The 18,683-nt window shown below is 47.6% G+C and overlaps 1 long non-coding RNA gene across 1 annotated transcript; it reads left to right on the forward strand.

Annotated features, from left to right (window-relative positions):
- Nucleotides 1–4,355: 4,355 nt before the first annotated feature.
- LOC116962470 lies at nt 4,356–12,106 on the forward strand. Its single transcript, XR_004407632.2, has 4 exons — nt 4,356–4,537; nt 5,807–5,932; nt 11,509–11,625; nt 11,715–12,106. It is a non-coding gene; the product is annotated as an uncharacterized LOC116962470 (long non-coding RNA).
- The last annotated feature ends 6,577 nt before the right edge of the window (nt 12,107–18,683 follow it).

The following is an 18,683-nucleotide window of genomic DNA, read 5'->3' on the forward strand; positions in this document are numbered from 1 at the left end:
GCAAATACGACGGTGGGCTTAGCAATCCACTTGCTGCTGCTCTTGCTGGGTTGCCCGCTGTTCAGCACGAGCACGTGTGGGTCTTGCCAGGCTCCCTGGGGGCTCTTGGCTGCGTTTTGTTTTATTGTTCCGATTATCCTGTTCTGCCTCCAGCTGCGTTTTAATTCCTTGCTCAGAGCGGCTTCATTCCTTGGCAAAGCACCAAGTATTGTTTTGCCAAGACGTTCCTGATGTCATCCTAATCTTGACCAGTTGGAAAAGTCACATTTTTAATGTCAGGAAACTAAGTTTTGAATTTCAGCAAAAGAGTGATATCATTTTTCATGAGAGGGTGAAAGCATTCCCACTTCTCAATCAGCTCAGTTGAGGCTAAAGAAGCTGAGCTGTCTGCCATCTGTCTCCTCAACAGTCTCTCCCCCACCATCATAATTTTTGAACAGGTTGGCCAATTTCAATCACATTTGAAAGAAGGGTAACTGTCTCAAAGACAATTATGCTTCTACAGATTTCGTCACCTGGCAGAGGATCATTTACAGAGAAGCAGAAGTAGGTTTGATGGCCAAGGGTCAGTCAGCTGGTCCATCACGATGGCGTGCAGCTCCAGACCAGGGACAGCTGGTGCCTCTTGCGCTGTCTCTGGTTGAGTTGGGGGTGTCCCAGGGGATGTGGTGGGATTTGGTTGTTGGTGGTGGGGAGGATGGAGGGGATAAAGAGCACAAATGTGTAAGAAAATGGGCTTCATTAGTTCTGCTCTTCCCCAGCTTGTTTCTGAAGTTTTTTGAAGGTTTTTTAAATGTAAAAAGGTCCAAAAAAAAAATAACAAATTTAAAAATACCAACAAATTTTCTTGCACAATGAACTGGAAGATAGAGCAGAAAAATAGAGTTCTAGTACAGAAAAGAACAGAAAAAAATGGTCTTTTGGGATGAAATGCAGAGGCTGCATTTTAGGCGCAGGCAGGATTAGCCTCCCAAGTCATCTGGTCCCTCTGAGGTTGGCCAACCGTTGGGAGGCACGAGCAGGGTCCAGAAACTGGAGCTCCTTGTCTCTGCTGTGACAAGTCAGCGGCTGGGAAAGCCTTGGGGGGGTCTTTGTCTGTTGGAGGCAGCTGAGCAGGCCAGGCCAGGGATAAAAATTGGTCCAGGATGTAACTCCTCACATCTGAAACTGCTCAGCCGTTCAGGTACAATTGCTAAACGTTTCAGGTACATCTTATCTTTTGAAAATACCTTCTGCATACTGTGTTTAGAAATACAGCACGTGTGTAGGTATATGCTGCCTGGGAGGACTGGTGCTTTTATGCACACATCTGAATGTTTGGTGCTTAGATTCAAAAGGGCACATTAATTTAATTCCTTTTTCTTTAACAGTTGGCTTGAGGAGATGTAACTGCTTTGAAATGAAGGAACTGATTTTTTCTAATTCTGTGAGGCAGTTAAATAAAGTAAATGCTAATGTTCTGGGGTTTTATATTCCCAATTACTCTAAACCATTTAAAAACATATATTTATTATAGCACTGACTATGCTAGGCAATCTTACTTTCAAAAGACTGAAAAAAAATAAAAAAGAAAAAAGCTGCTCTTCTTTTGTCTGCCTGTCCAGGCTTTATCTTGTGGAGTACACATTTAAAGTCTTATCTTTTCAAATAATATCACTGTCAATAGAGACTTTGGTCCGAGTTCACAGTTCTGTTTAATTTCCATTGCATTAAAACGTTGTGTGCTTCAGCTGGGCAGCGATTCCCGACCAGGCGTCCCTGGCAGAGGGGAAAGCTCTTCTTCAGACGAGAAGGGGAGGTCATCTCTCGCTCTCCCATGGCAAGAGGAAGGGGATGGGATGGGGTGGGATGGGATGGCATGGCATGGCACGGCATGGAGCTTCTGCTGTTCATCTTGATGGAGGTCCCTTTCAGCTAGCAGAGCATTGCTGCTTTATACTGGCAGGGGATCTGTTTCCCTGTGCTCTCTGCCCCTTCAGAAAGGGGACAAAGAAAAGCAGCTGGACTTGGATTGTGTAAGAATCTGCTCTGGGCTGATCAGGGCGTGGAAATGCTTCTTGGAGCCAGCTGGAGAAAGATTAGCTGACCTTTTGGCTGTAAATTATTGCCAGCTAAGTCGTCCTGCTTGTGTGCTGACAGGAGAGGTGAAGATGTGTCTTTGCAGCAGAAATTGTGTTGAATGTTAAAAAAAAATACAATCAATTTCAGGAAGAGTGGAGTAAGTAAGCCTGTCGTTCATTCAGCTCTTAGACACAGAGTAGGTGCTTCTGTGTCTTCCTTTTCTATCTCTGCTTACAGAAGTGATATTACTGAATTAATTATGACATCTTTGTGAAGAGCTGAAGAATTGCTCAAGTCCTCTATTCAGCAGCAGAGAAATGTCAGATTCATCTCACAGTAAATTTAAAATTACACCAACCTGAACTATCACTACTGGCAGCATAATAATAAGGTGGGTAATCAAAATCAATTAAATTCCAGTGCCTTCCTATTGTCCTTGAAATTCAAATTTGAAATTACTTTGAGTTCATTTGACTTCTCAATAAAAGAAGTAAAGCTTCAGAGATAATTTGAAGTAAGTATGTGGCCGTGACTGATCTTTTCTCAAACTGTGAGGACCAGAGGAGCTGTGTGCGTGCACATCAGTGCGTGCTGAGCTCCAAATACAACCAGGTACTCAAAGCCAATGGAGTGACTGGTTTGAGGCTGCCGTGCTGCCATATGTTAGCCGGGAGTCAGGCCTGCCAAGACTTGGTTTGTTAAAATCTGGATGAGATACTGATCGAGCGGATGCCAGATGAAGTTTGCCTCCACTGTGTAAGAGGGAGGAGAACTGAGCCTGGTGCGTGCTGCTCTGCAGGACCCTCGCGGAGACCCTGGAGCAACCAGAGCTCAGTGTGTCCTACCGGCAATGACATGCCCAGACACAACACGTGTGAGGCACTCGTCTTCCAGATCACAAGAGAACAGGGGGTTGCCCAGGAGCTTCAAATGCTGCCTAAACAAATGTGTTCCCAAGCACCTTGCCTTGGGTTTTGCACTGGCTGAGAGTTTGAGTCACCTTCAGTAGTAGGATAGGATAACCTCGGTAGCCCCTTTTCCAAGTCTAGAAGTGGCACACTTCTTCCAGAGAAGACCTCTACACATAGCTCATAGCTGTCTGGAGAAACTGGTTTTGAAAAAAATACACCTTTTTTTTTTTTTTTGGGGGGGGGGGGGGGGGGGCGTGGCAGAGAGGGCGGAGGGTAATCTCATATCTGTCAGTATCTAGCTGTAGAGTTAGGATATTTGGGACAAGCATTTCCCCTCTTTGTGCACACTGCTTTACACAGGGAAGATTTTACTTAGTCCTTTTAAACTTTTTCTGAGCCTTGCTGGCTGGACCCTTGGTCATGGGGGTGGGCTGAGTCTGATATCCCACCTATTGCCAGAAGGAGGGTGCTCACTAGTAAAATCCCCCTTTCTGCCTGAGATACAGGAGCTGTCCCACCCCACAGTGACCTGCTGTTTTGTCTAGGAGGAGGTTTGGGTCGTTTTGCTGTGCAACTTTTATTCCTGCAGCAATCCCAGTTTCTGCCCGTGGGATTTCAGGGTGCTGTGGTGCCTTTTTTAGGTCGTCACGGGTGTATATGCCAGGGGGAGGCCCAGGGCACCGTGATGGAGCATCCCAAAGGCTCAGGGAAAAAAAACGGTGTCCCAGGATCTGGTGGTGGCCACGGAGGAAGGAAGGGGCAACATAAATCGGGAGGGAATTGGAGCTCAGCTCTCAGCTCTTACCACCAGGAGTCCCAGATCGGACTCACCGCTCCCCCCAGCCTTTCCAGGCCCTGGATTATGTTTCTCCCACTCTTCTGAAGCGGGCAGAGCTCTCGCCCTCTCCCCGCGCTGCAGCAGGCACTGGCACCCCTGCGGCTGCCGATCCGCTCCGTGCATCCTTCAGCCTGCCCTGTCGGGAGGTTTCACATCCGTCCGTGCCCCCTCCCCACCCCGGGCTCGGAGTAGAGCTGCCCCCCCGCCTCCCTAGCTCTGGCGTTTCACATCCCCATCCCCTGCCGCGACGCCCCAGGCAGCTCCTCACCGCCTTTCCCGCTCTGAGCAGCGGCATCTGCTCCATCCTCTGGCTCCCCGGGCAGCCCCGCGTCCCGCCCGTCCCGTCCCGGTGCTGGGACCTCCCCCTCCTCCCCTCCCCTCCCCTCTCCTCCCCTCCCCTCCCTCCCCGCGGCCTCAAGTCGCGCCAGTGATGGAGAGAGCGTCACCGTCTCCTAGCAACGCTCCTAGCAACGCTCCTAGCAACCAGGCAACATCTGCTCCCGCTGGACCAATCCGCGCCGGGAACATGTGGGCACCCACCTCCGCGGGCTGCGGCCGGGAGGTGATGCGGTCCTCAGTGGCTGCAGGGACCCGCAGGAGCTGCCACCTCCACCGCCACCTCCACCGCCACCTCCACGGCCACCACCTCCTCCAGGAGCAGCGGGCGGCTCCGGGCAGCGAGGGAAGGACGGGGAGCAGCCCCCCCTCTGGAGCCGGGGCTCGCTGGGTGAGTGCCACTGAGCTGGCGGCGGCGGGGGACGGCGAGCCGTGGGGTTGTGGGTGGCAGTGAGGCTCTGCTGCGGGGCTCTGCCGGTGCCTAGGTGGCTTTAGCAGGTGGTTGTCGGCGCGGAGTAAGTTTTGTATTTGTTTGGGAGCTCTCGGCTTTGCAGCGTCGCGGAAGAGGGCAAAGAGCTGAGGGAGGCTCGCCGCTCACCCTGCGGTGCCGTGGGCTGTGGGCAGTGGTGCCTGCTGCCCTGCCGGGCTCTTAGCATGCTCTAGGAAAGGGGACTTTAACCAGAGTCATCTTTTTACGGTCAAAGCTGAACTCTGAAAAGTCACCGTAGCTACTCTTTCATTGCCTCTTAATGAAGTATCATCCTCTGGGATGAGACAGCTATCTAAATATAGGTGTCTTATAGCTGCAAGACATGAATACGCACACATACATGCTCTCTGTTTCTTTCTCTCTTGCAGGATTTAGACTTATTTCTTTCCATCCATGCACATAAAAAGTGCGGGTATCTCTGCACACACATGGAAAAGTGCAGAGTTTGGGTATGCACATGCATATCTGTGATCATTTTCCCCCTGGAGTGGGAAATATTCTTACCACAGTGTGCCAAATGCTCTCCCCAGAAGGCAAGGCATCAGCCTTGCTGCTGCATCTACTTGCAGCCTAGAAACCGTACTGTGTGTAAGGCAAACACTGAAACATGCACGCTGCAATAATTCTGTTAAATAAAAATGGTAATCTGCCTTTCCCCAGACCTGTATTACTCTGCAGGCAGTGTGGGTGTGTATGAGTGTGTGTGATAGGAAATTAATGCTACTACTCAAAATAATGGTGTGGTTTTAATAGTAGCCCTTTAGCTTTCCTCCGAGACTGGCAAGAATTAATGGAGAAAATAATGTGCCATTTTAAGAGGTGGTGTTCAGGGCAGTAATCATGTTCTAGTTCAGGAAACTTCTGGATATTTAGAAGAGCAAGCTATATTTTTTGCAGCATTTGCTCTGAGAGGATTACAGCTGTACCACTGAGAGACTGAAATGATTTTTCTTAATGTTTTATTTCACTTTCCCAATGTTTGAAAGGGAGTCCATGAAGCAAGGTCAAAGTTAGAGAATTGCATGTGACATCAGAACTCTTATTTTTCCTGTTACTAAGCCCTGCGGGGCTGCTGAAATAGCACTTTCCTCTCTTGCAGTCCAGCTACTTGCCATGTATGTCCTGACTTTGCCACCTGAACCATCTGTGTTTCTCCTTGCTCCACCACAGCAGGTACCCGTTCAGCAGTGCTGTGCTGCCAGAAATGCTCGCTGAGCCCGTGCAAGGCCGAAATCTTACTGAAACTGCTGAGATTATCCCAGAAAGACCCTTTGCAGATTGACTCCGCATCCTCAGGTAACTAACAAGTTTGCAGACTTCAGCTGGTCGGGCTTGCCTTCAGAGTGAGAGGAATTACTTGGGTTAGTGTTAAGAGAGGGTGAAGCTGGAAATCTGATTTTATTCTATTGCTAAAAGCAGTGGGACCACAAGGAATGAGACAGGAATAGTGAGTCATTAAGTCTCGTGTCTTCATGCACTCGTGAGAGCTGTTCAGATGCTTGTGCCTTGCACATGTGTGTACCCGAGGAGAATCTGTGATTAGGGAGATCTGCAAAACAATTAGCAAATTAAAAGAAAGGCAGTTTTAAAGTGCAAAGCCAGCAGCTCCAGCCAGGAGACAACAGCATGGCTGTGGGTCCCCACCTTTCTGTGGGTCAATTAAGGGGGGCTCGCTCTGCCTGAGTGAGGAATAAGACTTGATGCTCCTGAAGGACTGCAATCGATCGGCAGCCTGTATGAAATCCTGGGGCTGGCATGTGTTTTCGATCCACATGTTCATCTGTGTGTTGTCTGGTAGCTTTGCATTATCAACTGGGAATCCCACAGTGGGACCAGCTGCTTTTCCTGCCCCTGAAGAAATGCAGCAGCATAGCGTGTGAAATCAGAGGAGGGTTTCAGCTGAGCGTTCCCTAATTGTGAGTGCTGCTGAGGTTAGAGATGGGGGAATTTATCACTGCAGTTTGATAGCAGTCGCAAGGACATGATGATATGTCCTGCCATGTCAAAGTCACGTCTCCTGCTGATAATAAATGCCAATTTCTGTGTGCTCAGGTTTTCTATTTGCGCATGCAAGAGATGCTTAGAAATGGTTTCCATCTCAGCCAGCTTTAGCTTGCATATTGATTATCCTCTCTTGCACTGCAAGAGGAAACCCTGCAGGGCACCGGCACATTTGTCTCGCCGCCTTCTGCGCGCAGCGTCGGCAGGTCTGGCTTGGCCAGCGAGCCTCTGTGCTTACCCCCTGCAGATGTCTGCATCACCAAGCCAACAGTGCCGGCTCGTACAACCCCTTTCACTGCAGCACCGAGCAGGCAGGGATGAATTTTCTTCCTGGGGAGTGGTAGGAGAGGTGGCAGCGCAGGCAGGTGTGGGAACGCTCCCAAGGTCTCACGTACGAGCTCTGGGACAGAGCTTGCAGGTCCCTCTCCGTTGCCTGAGATGGAAAAGCACAAGCTTTGGGTTTTTTTCCCTGGCTGTTCAATCGTTTGTTAAATTCTGCCTTGCCTCCCGTCTCGGCTAGCTTGCAGCCCTGGGGAAATCACCCGGCGCTCATTCATGCCGAAGAGGGGCTCCTGTCGCTGGGGTGATGGGGAAGCACGGGAGCCAGATGAAGAGAATTTCTTGCAATTTGCAGTTCAACTGTGAAGTTGCTGCATTGTAAATCTATTTCCAACCCAATTTAGATAAGATAACCCTCTGTCCAAACATGCCTAATAACTCTGTGGGTACCATGCCGTAGAGCACTGTAATTAGTCCTGGGGAAATAAATAGGAACAGGTGCATTTTGCTCTTTTGAAAGTACAATTAAAGGCCTCGCGAAGCTGCATGCGAGAGATCCAGGCTTGAGACAGAGGCGCCTATTTCCTCACTGCCGCGTGCGGGATTTATGTTGCAAACTTCCATTAGCCTTAATGGCAGCTACAGCCGCCGTGCCCCAGTGTGCCGTGCACTCAGAGCAGGGCGTTACACCAGCGGGGTGTAAACACTGGCCAGCGTGAGCCGGCAGCCCCTGCCCTGGGGCTCCTGAGCCCTGACAGCGCTGCCCGCCGCTGCAGATTTCACAGAGTCCTTGGTGACTAGCAGAGGGCTTGCAGCTGAACGCTGGCGGGATGCTGAATGCGCTTTTCTGAGGTTCATCCAGGCTGGAAGGACAAACCTCACGCTCAGGACTCAGCGCTACGCTGGTTAGTCCCCGTGGGGAAATTTGGCCCTGTGCCTTGACTTGTGGTGTAGCGCTGAAAAAAAACGTAATGTGATTAAGATATAGCTGTCTCTGAGCTTGACTGAGGCAGAGGCAGTGACTCATACCACCTTGCTGTAACTGTCAAAACACTTGGCTCACAAGAATAGCCTTCTACACAAAAAGCACTGATTCAATATGTTTATATTTAAACAAAACACTAAGGGTCTGATTCACTGCGGCATTACTACAGCCTTGTATGCCTGTAACCCCAGCCAGGCAGCTCTTAGGCACACACAGACCCAGTCCGCTCTGACTTTCAAGACAAATGTTAGAGAAAGGCTTGGTCCTTGCAAGCCTCCTGCAGGGAGAGGTGCCCCTTGTAGGCTTTAGCATCAGTGCCGGTGTTGGGGGCACAGTGCAAGGGCACAGTTCATGCTCTTGTTCCCCTGCACCTGCAGACAGATGTGTGGACATCACCAGCAGTCCCAAAAGATGACAGTGACGATGAGACAGTTGGTGGTGGGATGGCAGCTACACTGAGCACAAGAACAGACCTTCATCTTCCGTGGAGCAGCTGTGCCACGGGCAGCGCTTGCCTTCGGTTCACTTTCTCATCCTGTTGCTGCAGGCGTGCAGGCATCACCCCTTCCCTCCTGGGGAGCAGAGGTGGAAGTTGAGCCACCCGTGACAACCCATGGGAGCTGCTGGGCTGGGGAAGTGGATGCCCCAAAGCCCTGAAGGTCTGGAATTGTTGGAATTTGCTAACAGCTAGCATGGTGTCGAGCAGCTTGTGGCTACTTTGCTCTAAGAGCGTAGCCTTTCACTTACAAGTGGGTACATATTTAAAACCAACCTTACAGCCCAGAAGTGCTCTTGGTGTTCATTTGCTGCTTGTTGCCCTTCCTTGCTACTAATCCGGGTTATGGGGGGGTTCTTATAATTTTGCCACTTTGTCTGATGTAAGGTCTTTAGGAATTTAAATACAGCCAACCACTTTGCACCCAAGGGATATGTCCCAGGCTGGTGCTGAGTGTAACCCCAGAAACGGGGTGCCTGTTGGGTGCTCGATGAACCCCATGACAGTATGGTTGTATGTGTCCCTCCAAAAAATACAATTTTTTTTGTCTGCTTCTGCCAGCCAGCAGCAGCCCCCAGCCCATGTTGTGTGCTAAAACACATCCCTCCCTCCCTCCCTTCCAGGGCCAGGGTGCCAGCGCTCCAGCGGCTCCTTGCCTTGTCCTGGCTCCCTGCTCTTTGCTGGTGTCTCCAGGGCCACCCGTGCTCAGGGGACGCTGAATGTCCCACTGTCACCCTCCATCTCTGGGGCAAGGTGAGGAATTCCTGTGGCCAGGAGTAGCAAAGGAGAGGTTTGCAGGGAGCTGGTGGAACTGAAGGACTGAGCTGCAATGCTCTGCCCGCTGTGGTTGTCTGTCCTGCCCCTGCGTGCGGGCTGATTTTCTGCTTGCACTGCACAGAGGCAGTGCTAGGTCTGTGCTTCCAGCCCTTTCACTGAAAACCACTAGGGAGCGAGTTTTAGCATTTAGAGGGTTGGTTTGAAGGGGAAGGATGGGCCTGTGGTTGTCTCATCAACCCGTACGCTGGGTTTGGCTCCTTTCTCAGCCCTGACAGCCTGGGTGGCCACAGGAATGTCACTTCATCTTTCTGTACCTTTGTCTTCCTCAGAGCAATGTGAGGAAAAGTGTAATACTCTCCCATCCCACGGCACTGGGAGGATAAATGCATTTGTGATTGCACTCAAATAACACAACAGTGGGGTTTTCACCTAGGAGGACCTAATATCAGAGTAATTAAATGTCCACAGTGTCCAGGCTCTGGTGTAATTCAAATACTAGAATAAAATCTGCAAGCAGTGAAGGTTGCTGCATATGAATTTAAACCAGTGTTTGCAGCTACCCATTGCTGACAGAGTGGTGAAGACCGTGGCTGTACCCCTGCCCACGAGAGCTGGGATGGATGCAGGGAGCATCTCTCGTGTGTGCAGTCATCCAGGCTGACTAAAACAGCGTTGTCCCACTGCAAGAGCGATGGCTCTTCTCCTGGGGGAGTGCTGCTGTTTCATGCAATCCGTGCCAAGCCCCATCCCAGAGCAGGGCTGGGGGTCTTGGCTCCAAATGAGGTGCTAATCCATCAGTCAAGAGTTTTCTGACCAGATTTGTAACATCCTTTATGGGAAACCTCCATCCGCACAGACTTGAAATTCAGGGAGAAAACACAAGATGACTCTCTTATGAGGGGAGTTCTTCTTCAGCCTTTTCTTGTGGGTTTTTGATGTAGATGAAGGGAGAGCACATTACTCCTTCCTGCCAGTGAAGGAGAGATGCCACCAGTCCCTGAACTAGTTGTGCGGGTATCTTCACTCCCACCTGCAGGTAAGATTCAAGGAGCCCTCTACGCCCTGTGGCAGGATCCTTCCAGCGACATGAGGTCTGTGTTTTGGATTTTCTAGTGTGGCAGAGAAGCAGTCCAGAACCAAGTCCTTTATTTCCTCAGAAAACCTAAGTTTCAAATGCCTTCCGTAAGGAGATCTCAATTTGGGGGAGAAAATATGTCTCATAGGACCCGAATTTTTCTAAAAAGTTGGTCCAGATACTTTCTTTCCCTGGATTGTCTTAAAATGCCAGCATAATAACTTTTTAAAAAATAGTTCACTTAAAAGTAAACAACAGAAATTTCTTACAAAAGAGAGGGCTTGGGAGGTGATGATGTCACCCACAAATACACGGGCTTCCTTGTATTGTCTAGTGAATAGAAAAGCAAAACCCAGTCGTGGGTCTCACAGGGACCCAGTGTTCACCAGACCGAATACCACCGAAGTTACGGATCTCATTAAGACTATGAATTAGCACCATGCCACCTCTCCATAGAGGTGAGTGGACCCGGAGCAGCCAGCCAGGCCTGGCTGTGGGTGTGCAGAGAGCCCTGGTCCCCTGCAGGGCTCTGCTCTGGGGCAGCAGACCTCCACGGGGCTCTTCTCACAGAGCAAAACCCCAATAGTCCCTTCTCTTAGCCCAGAAGTTGAACCTCCATCCTCTACGCCCTGAAAAACTGAAGCAACCCAGGGACCAAATCAGCTCCATCACCCTCTCACCAGGCTGGGGCTCTCCTGCTTCTCTGGGACGACACTACCATCTAGTGAATACGCTCTGTATTCAGTTTCCAGGGAAAACACGGAGCTCTGTGTATGGTGTGTGGAGATTAAAACCCATCCCTAGTCCCACACAGACCCCAGTGTGGCGCAGGGACCCATGCTCTGCAGATGGGTGGTCCCATCCCCGTTCCTTCCGCAGTGCATGGAGACCTTCCCAGCTTGGGCATCTCTCACGCCCTGCTCTGTGAGGCTGTGCCTGGCTGGGGGGGTACCCGCTCGGTTGTAGGGCCTGGGCACCCTGCCCGGCGTGGCAGCCTGTGTCCAGTGCTGTGGTTGTCACTCTGGAGCAGGATTTGCTGTGCTGGCAAGCCTCGAGGTGGTGGCTCACAAATGCCTGCACAGTTGCCAGCCTCTCAATTATTTTTTCCAGTGGGTTGAGGGCGGCAGGTCGAGGCTGAGTGTCGGCCTGGCTGCATCCCACCTCTGGACCCCTCCTTCCCCTACACCCCCAGACTGTGATGTTACAGCCACCATGGCAGCAAGTGTTAATGAACTTCTTTTTCTTCTTGTTTTGTGCAGAGCTGATCTGATCGGGGCCTACCAAAGACATTAACGACGTCGAAAGTAGCCTACTTTAAGAGAAAATATGCAGAAGAAGAACATTTACATCAAGATTACCATGAGTATTGTCCAAAAGTGAGTAGCTATCTCATTCCGTGACCCCATTCTCCCCTGTTTTCATTCCTTGATGCTAAAGACCCATTTGCTTACTCTTTACTCCCCAGCACCTGATACTACCTGAGGACCGGACTTGTATTCTAAAACTTTCTCTCCAGAAACTCCGATTCCTGGATGACCCTGAAGCTTATCTCCGTAGGTCTGTATTAATTAACAATCTGTTGAGGAAGATTCATCTAGAGACAGAGAGGGAGAGCTATGAATACTTTAAGGAGGCTCCGTGTTATAGGACTGCTTACTCTGATGCACGAAAACGGCTGAAGTTTATGGTACAAGAGTGCTGTTCCCAGTCGCTCTATTATGAAGAGCTGCATTCGTATCGCATCGTGCCTTACTCTGCAGAGAACGCCGTTTACGGAATGGGCTACACGAGCAGCCACTTGGAGCAAAATTCTCAATTGCTTATTTATAAAATGAATTAAAGTAGCTGTTAGACCCACTGATGTTTGTTTCTGAATGCTTGAACTGCTTATTGAGATGTTAAGATGAGGCACTAATTGCAGATATACTTGTGATCAAAGGCGGATGAGTTCAGAGCTGAGTGGAAGGTACTTTGAATAATGCTCTGCAGTCCCCGCTGTTAACCCCCTGGTCATGAAGTACCTTGGCATACACAGAGGGCTGGTGCAATACGGAGGCCCTTACCCACAGAGACTGCGCACAATGTGTTTTGTAGAAACCAAGCTGCATTTAAGTTATCTGTGTGTAGAGATGTTCAAATTCACTTTGCAGTTAAATTATGCTATCCCCAATGGAAGGGGAGCCCCCAAAGCGGTTGAGTAGTCTAACAGTGAGGAGTAAAATGCAAGTTATTTACTGTAAAGGTATAGATAGAAAGTTTCTTTGAGAAATGTTTTGACCATGAAGGAGTCAGTGCCAAAGGAAGCAGCCTTCTGCTTAGGATTTTCAGAGACTTGTTACTTACAAGATACTCTATACTGAGATTTGCAAGGGTTTGTGTTGTTTGTGGTTTTGTTTTGTTTTGTTTGGGTTTTTTTTTTTTTTGTTTTGTTTGTTTTTTTGTTTTTTTAATAATTGCATTCACCTTTTGCTTATATTATCTCTTAGCTGGTATCTACTTTGCTATTTTAATACAAATCAAAATGACTCACAGGAAAGATTGTTTCTTCAGCCCGTCATCAGTGTTTCCTTAACCTCATCTGATTCTTTCCCTAGCTGTTTCCCTCATACTTCTTTGCATGCTTATTTGCTGTTTGGCCAGAGGCTCATGTTGGTGCTAAGGGATAGACAGCAATTTCTTTTTTATGTGGAATATAAAAGGCAGAAAAACAATGATAACTGTTATAGATAGAGAATGACAGTATCTGACAGTTGCTAGTAAAACCTCAGAGGCTCTCCTGATGTAACTGCTCAGCATTAGTAATAGTGTTTCAGGTTAAGTGAAATGCCTAATTTCAATCTGAGAATTAACATTAAAATATGTAAATATGTATTTCACAAGCTATGACATGAGAGATGTTCAGCAGATTGATAACTAAAAGTGGAAAGTTTTATAGCTGCCAAAGCTATGTCATGAAAATACCAAAGAGTAATACAAGGGGAAAAGATGATGCTCCAGCAATGGGGTCAAAAGCAAAGATTGCACTATAACCTGGGGAAATGTGATTAATGAGCCTGTAAACTAGCTGTTACCGATACACCTGCAGGTCAGCTGCGGGTGACTTGCATCCCAGAATTGCTGAACAAATATAGAAGATGATCCAAAGCCCATCAAAGTCCTACAGGTCTGCTGGCTTACAGTGAAGAAACCGGCTTTGCCTCGCTAGCTATCACTACTTTAAAACTTTAAAGCAAAGTAAATAATAGTGCACACTCAGCTGGAGGCAGATACGTATCTAAGAACTAAATCTTTTATTTTGAAAGGCTTTGCTCATGCAGATGTGGCTGATGCTATTTCCAAAGCATTGTACAGTATGAACAAATGCCATTGCTTGCCAGGGATGTGCTTCATGTAGGATTCCTCCTGTAACCCTGCTTAGAGTATCCTAGTCGTGTGTGTCGCATGTATCATCGCAGCTCTCAGGCATGTTAGTGCAGGAGAAAAGACAGAAGGGCAAAAGCAGGAGGTGTGAAGAGCAAAGTTAACTCCGATATCAACAGTTAGAAGTCAGTACAGGTTTAGGAGACAGAAGGAAACAGTGAAATCCAAATATTTTTGAAAATGAAAATAAAATTAAAAAAAAAAAAGGCAACAGTCTAATTCAAAACAAGGATAACCTGCAAACTGGAGAACATAAACAGTGCAGATACTGTGGGAAGGCTGGAGAAACAGGGCAGTGCTGTTTGGGAGGTTCTGTTAGTCATGATGAATGTTCAGGTTTTTGTTTTTATTTTGAGACAAGGCATATTTACTCGTCTCTTACAAAAGGGTGTCTTTAAAGCCTCGGTCAGTATAATTCTGTGCCAGAGCTGCTTGGCTAAGTGTGGTTATATTCCTGCTGGCCCTGGGCTTGCACCAGCCCAAAATCATGTGAACAATTAAGCTTGTGTTTGGCATAGTTAGAGAAATCTCCAGCTGTAAGTGGCCACGTCCATCTCGACAGGGGCTGGCTGAGAAAGGCGAGGCTAATTCTCAGGTGTGTGGAACAGCCCTAATACCACCAGCAAAAGCTGGCAGCGAACCCCACCTGCTGCGTGGGCTGTGGGCTGATGATACGATGGATGTTGTGAGAGGTGCCGTTATCCCCCCAAAGAGCTCTCTGGCCTCTGCTGGCACCTTGCACACCTCGTGCAGACTAAAGGGCTGGGGTAGGGACATTAGAAGACTGCTAGGTGGTAAAGGAAAATTACCTCTGTCTTCTGATTGTTCAAACGATGTAATTTTCTGCTCTGAAGTGATCTGATTTATGCATAGTTTGTGTCCATTTTCGCTTAAATTCATAATGATCTAGCAGCTACATGAAATACTAAAATGCTTTTTTTTTTTTCCTTTCACTGACCTACTTTATTATATTCATAGAATGGTTCTGGCCTGAATAAACAAAAAGTTTTACATAAAATTAATAATGTTTCAATGGAATGAAAAAGCATAATAGGAATAAAGACTTTAACCTCACCTGAAAAAAAAAAAAAAATTTTCCCCTGTCAGAGTCATCTCTGAAGAGTAACTTCCTTGCCTGCTGGAAGAGGCAAATACTTTCTTGCCCATTGAAAGCTTCTCTGATAAGGTGTTACAATAACTGAACAGATATAACACACAAAAACCTGTATCAGACAACAAAACTCCTTGGGCTACCTGTGAAATAGGAGGATATTTTACTCATGTTTTTCTCATGTGTTGTTTTCTTGAACAAAAACATTGTCTGATTTTTTTATTTCTACTTGCTCTAGGAGCTGTTAAAATGGATTATTTCTTTCTAGAAAATGAATTGTTTTTTTATGGTTGACTTTTTGATATGAAATTGAATCAAAGGTCCACAAGTCTAAATACTTTGTCTGCTCAAGTTTTTACTGCCTTCTGCTTTGCACAGTGATTTGTGCTGTTGAAAAGTGGGTCTGAAACATTCTACTTTTTAGTGCTTAAACCCCATATTTTATGGGGTGATAAAGAAGCGCAAAGGTGCAATTACATTGCAAGTTACTCCCCAAATATTTAATTTGACACTTTTTGAATTATATACTGATTTTAACATTTAGTTACCAAGTTACTGGGTACCAGCATTTTAATACAGCTACATACAGTGATTTTTCTTTTTTGGGTTTGTAGCTACAACTCGGCTTTTCTGGCTTCTGATGTGTGAATCTTCTGTAGGTGGTCAACTTTCAGTGATAGATATATATATCTATATTCTATTACGACTGCATTAGGAACTCCCACATATGGGCTATGTTTGCACTGAATGTAAAGAAAGTCCTTCCTTCCCTTTGACTCGGTTGCCTTGGAGATAATATGTTCATCAGAGAGAATATAGACGAGCCGGGTGACAAGGACAGCCTTGGTAATGACAGCTGATCGTTTTGAAAATGACTGGCTTAGGACAATTAATTTTTGTCTTGGATCAGCAGCACACCTGACTGTAATTAGTGTTTCAATGAGTTAAGTTTTCTTCTCTGTAAATGCCGGGCCCGATCCTGGCCGCGGAAGGGGCGGTGGGGGTGGGCGTGGGGGTGGGCGTGGGGTCCCCACGCGGGGCTGTGGGCCGGGGGGGTGCACACGCGGGAGGCAGCCCTGGCTCAGCGGGGCGGCTCCTCTGCCGCTGACACCCCGACACGTTACGGCCCCGCTCGTGTAAACGCAACCGCTATCAGATCTAAGTCTCTTTGCACAGATCCTCTCGCCGAAGCCAGAGGGGCTCCTCGTGCACTTGTCGCTCGGCGTGGGTATGAGCGTGGGCAGGGCTGGGGCTGCTGCGCACCGCAGAGCACTCCTCAGCTGCCTAATTATCGGTGGAAGCGATCATCGAGCTGCCGCTTGAGTTCTTGAATACATTTATATTGCACTGTAAATTGAACTTTTGTTTTCAATGAATGTGTTGAGTATATGGACTATCGTGCCTTAAAGTCCCATCCTCATACGAGCCTTTGTATATGTTCTGTAAATCTGCAAACCGTCTATAGTTGATAACTCCGTGCACTCTATACAGACCTAGTTCGGTACTTGGCGGGGCCTTGGGAAACATGGCCCTGACCTCTGTTTGCCATGAACACAGAGGGGATATGGCAATTCCCTCTTCTCTTCTTTTTTAGATTGCTTTCCTCTTCGCTGTTCATGAAATTCTGTTTTTCTGGTTTCTGTCATAGCTGGGTTCTGGGTCACCTACAATACCAGGCGCCCCTCATGGGAACTCAGAAAGTTGTAAAAAAGTTGTCTCCAGCTTTTAAACGCCATCTGTACAGCGCGCTCTCAGCAGGGAATTACAATTGCATATAACAACTGTGGCAGGTGTTGTCAAGTATATCATCATATATTTGACATGATTAACAAAGCAGAAAAGGGAACACCTATTTCTATTGAAATGCATGAGCCTGCATTATGTTAAATACATGGTGATTATACACCACTTAATTGGAATAATACCTACTGGTTCTATAATAAAAAATGGCTTTTTAATGTTTAAAATTACTTGGGACCTGATTAAAGGTTTTTATGAAATTGTTTTCTAAAGTGAATAGTAGAAAAATGTATATGTATTTTAAATATACATATGATGTGCATGTTATTAATAAAGATCTATTTCTATTGAACCAAATGGACTGTTATTGAGTATATGCTGTTTGGTTTACAAGTTAACATGTAATGTTACTAAAGAAAGGTTTCTAACACCATCCATCCCCTGAAAAAGTTATATCCACAGATTCTTTGAGGGATCTGGATCCTGGCGGGGGGAACCTGGACCCATCTGACCTATCTGACGTGCAGGGCTGGGGAAATTCCTCTGAATGCTGTGCAAACCTTGACATTTATTTGTCCTGTCCTGATCCCATCATTTGCATTCCAACTTGCTTATGGACTTGCAAGATCCTTCTCCCTTTCCTTGTTTATTTAAAAATCTGCAAGGAAACATTTTTCTAATGATGTTCTGCAGGGTACCTTCCAGCTGCTGCAGAAGGGTCAAAAATAAAATAGGTGGCTATTGGAGCAGTTCAGGAATATAGGAATTTTTACTAAAAATCCTGATTATAATGGAAAGATCATGCTCTCCCCCATCCTCAGGGCTTTTCTTTAGGATTATTTTCCCCAAAGAAACTGAAATTAAACTCTGAAAGCATTTAAGAGATATTAATAAGGAGAAATATTTACAAAAGCATGAACAGGCAGGAGTGCCTTGAAGTAGCTACAGGGAAACATCTTCCAGGGCTGGGAGCTTCAGCCCCCGTCCCCACCTCCCCCCAGGGCTCAGGTACCATGGGGGGAGCTGCAGGCCCGGACTTTTAAAGACTGAGCATTGCAACCAGCTGCCACAGGCACAGCAGTAAATTAGCCACCTCCTCTAATGGTGCTGTGTTAAGAGAGAAGAGCTGCGTGCTGCCAATCTGAGGACAGATCTGAAGCCACTGGCCCCCAGTCCCCTACATACCTTGTTTGAATGCAGTGTTACCAGGATTAAGCAGCCACCACCCAAATCCTGAGATGTTCTTTATCAGACACAGCCCTTTACCCATCTCTGAACTACTCCTCCTTTTAACCAAAGACCTCAACATGGGTACGTGCATGACTTGAAGAAATGGGCTGCTTAAAAGAGGTAGGCTGCGTGTTTGCAGGTCTGGCCTGTTTGCCCCCCATTACAATGGCCAAGGGCCTCTGGGGTGGCATGTCCCTGGCACAGAGAGATGTATTCAGAGGGCCGAAAGTCCTCCTAGGTTCTGGGTGGGAGCTACTACCTCTGAGGATATACCACACTGGGAGGAGATGCTGAGCCTTGGGCTTGATCCAGTTGTGGAGGCAACTGCTTTTGTGCAGAAATAAAAGGCAGTGTAGCAGCTTCCCACCTCCCAGCACAGTTGTCCAACCCATGCAAATACTTTCTCACCGTGGGTATTTTCAAAGCCGTGGGAATCATCCTGCCACAAGACAAATTCTGCTGCAGACTGAAGGTGGAGTCCTCTATGCCAATTCCTCTGGTGCTAAAGGAGGTGTTGAAAGCACTGTGGCCAGACCACTGTGGGCTTGTTTTGTTCTCAGCTGTATTTCCTTTTTTGCTCATTATGGCCATTTTCAGCCGATTTGAATGGAAGCAGCTGCTGGGCTGCCCTACCTCAGCACTGCCAGCCCAGACTGGTGGAGCAGCTGGCTCTGGACCCAGGGAATCCAGCTGAAAGCTGTAATTCACCATTACATCCCACACTCCATGCATTTCAGGGCTTAATTAATTCTGGCCCTAAGATATGCAGTGCTGCTCGCCAGACTAGGCAATGCTTTGAGCTCCCGGCTGAAGTGTGCTGCAGAGCATTGCAACCTCTCCTGGCTTTTCTAACACAGCAGGACAGTCTACACTGCCTTGCTGCCTGCAGGCTGATGTGCCACTGATAGTAAATTATCCCCAGCTGGGCTGAAT

Source organism: Tyto alba, unplaced genomic scaffold, assembly GCF_018691265.1.
Source record: "Tyto alba isolate M040663 unplaced genomic scaffold, T.alba_DEE_v4.0 Super-Scaffold_29, whole genome shotgun sequence".
NCBI classification, from domain to species: Eukaryota; Metazoa; Chordata; class Aves; order Strigiformes; family Tytonidae; genus Tyto; species Tyto alba.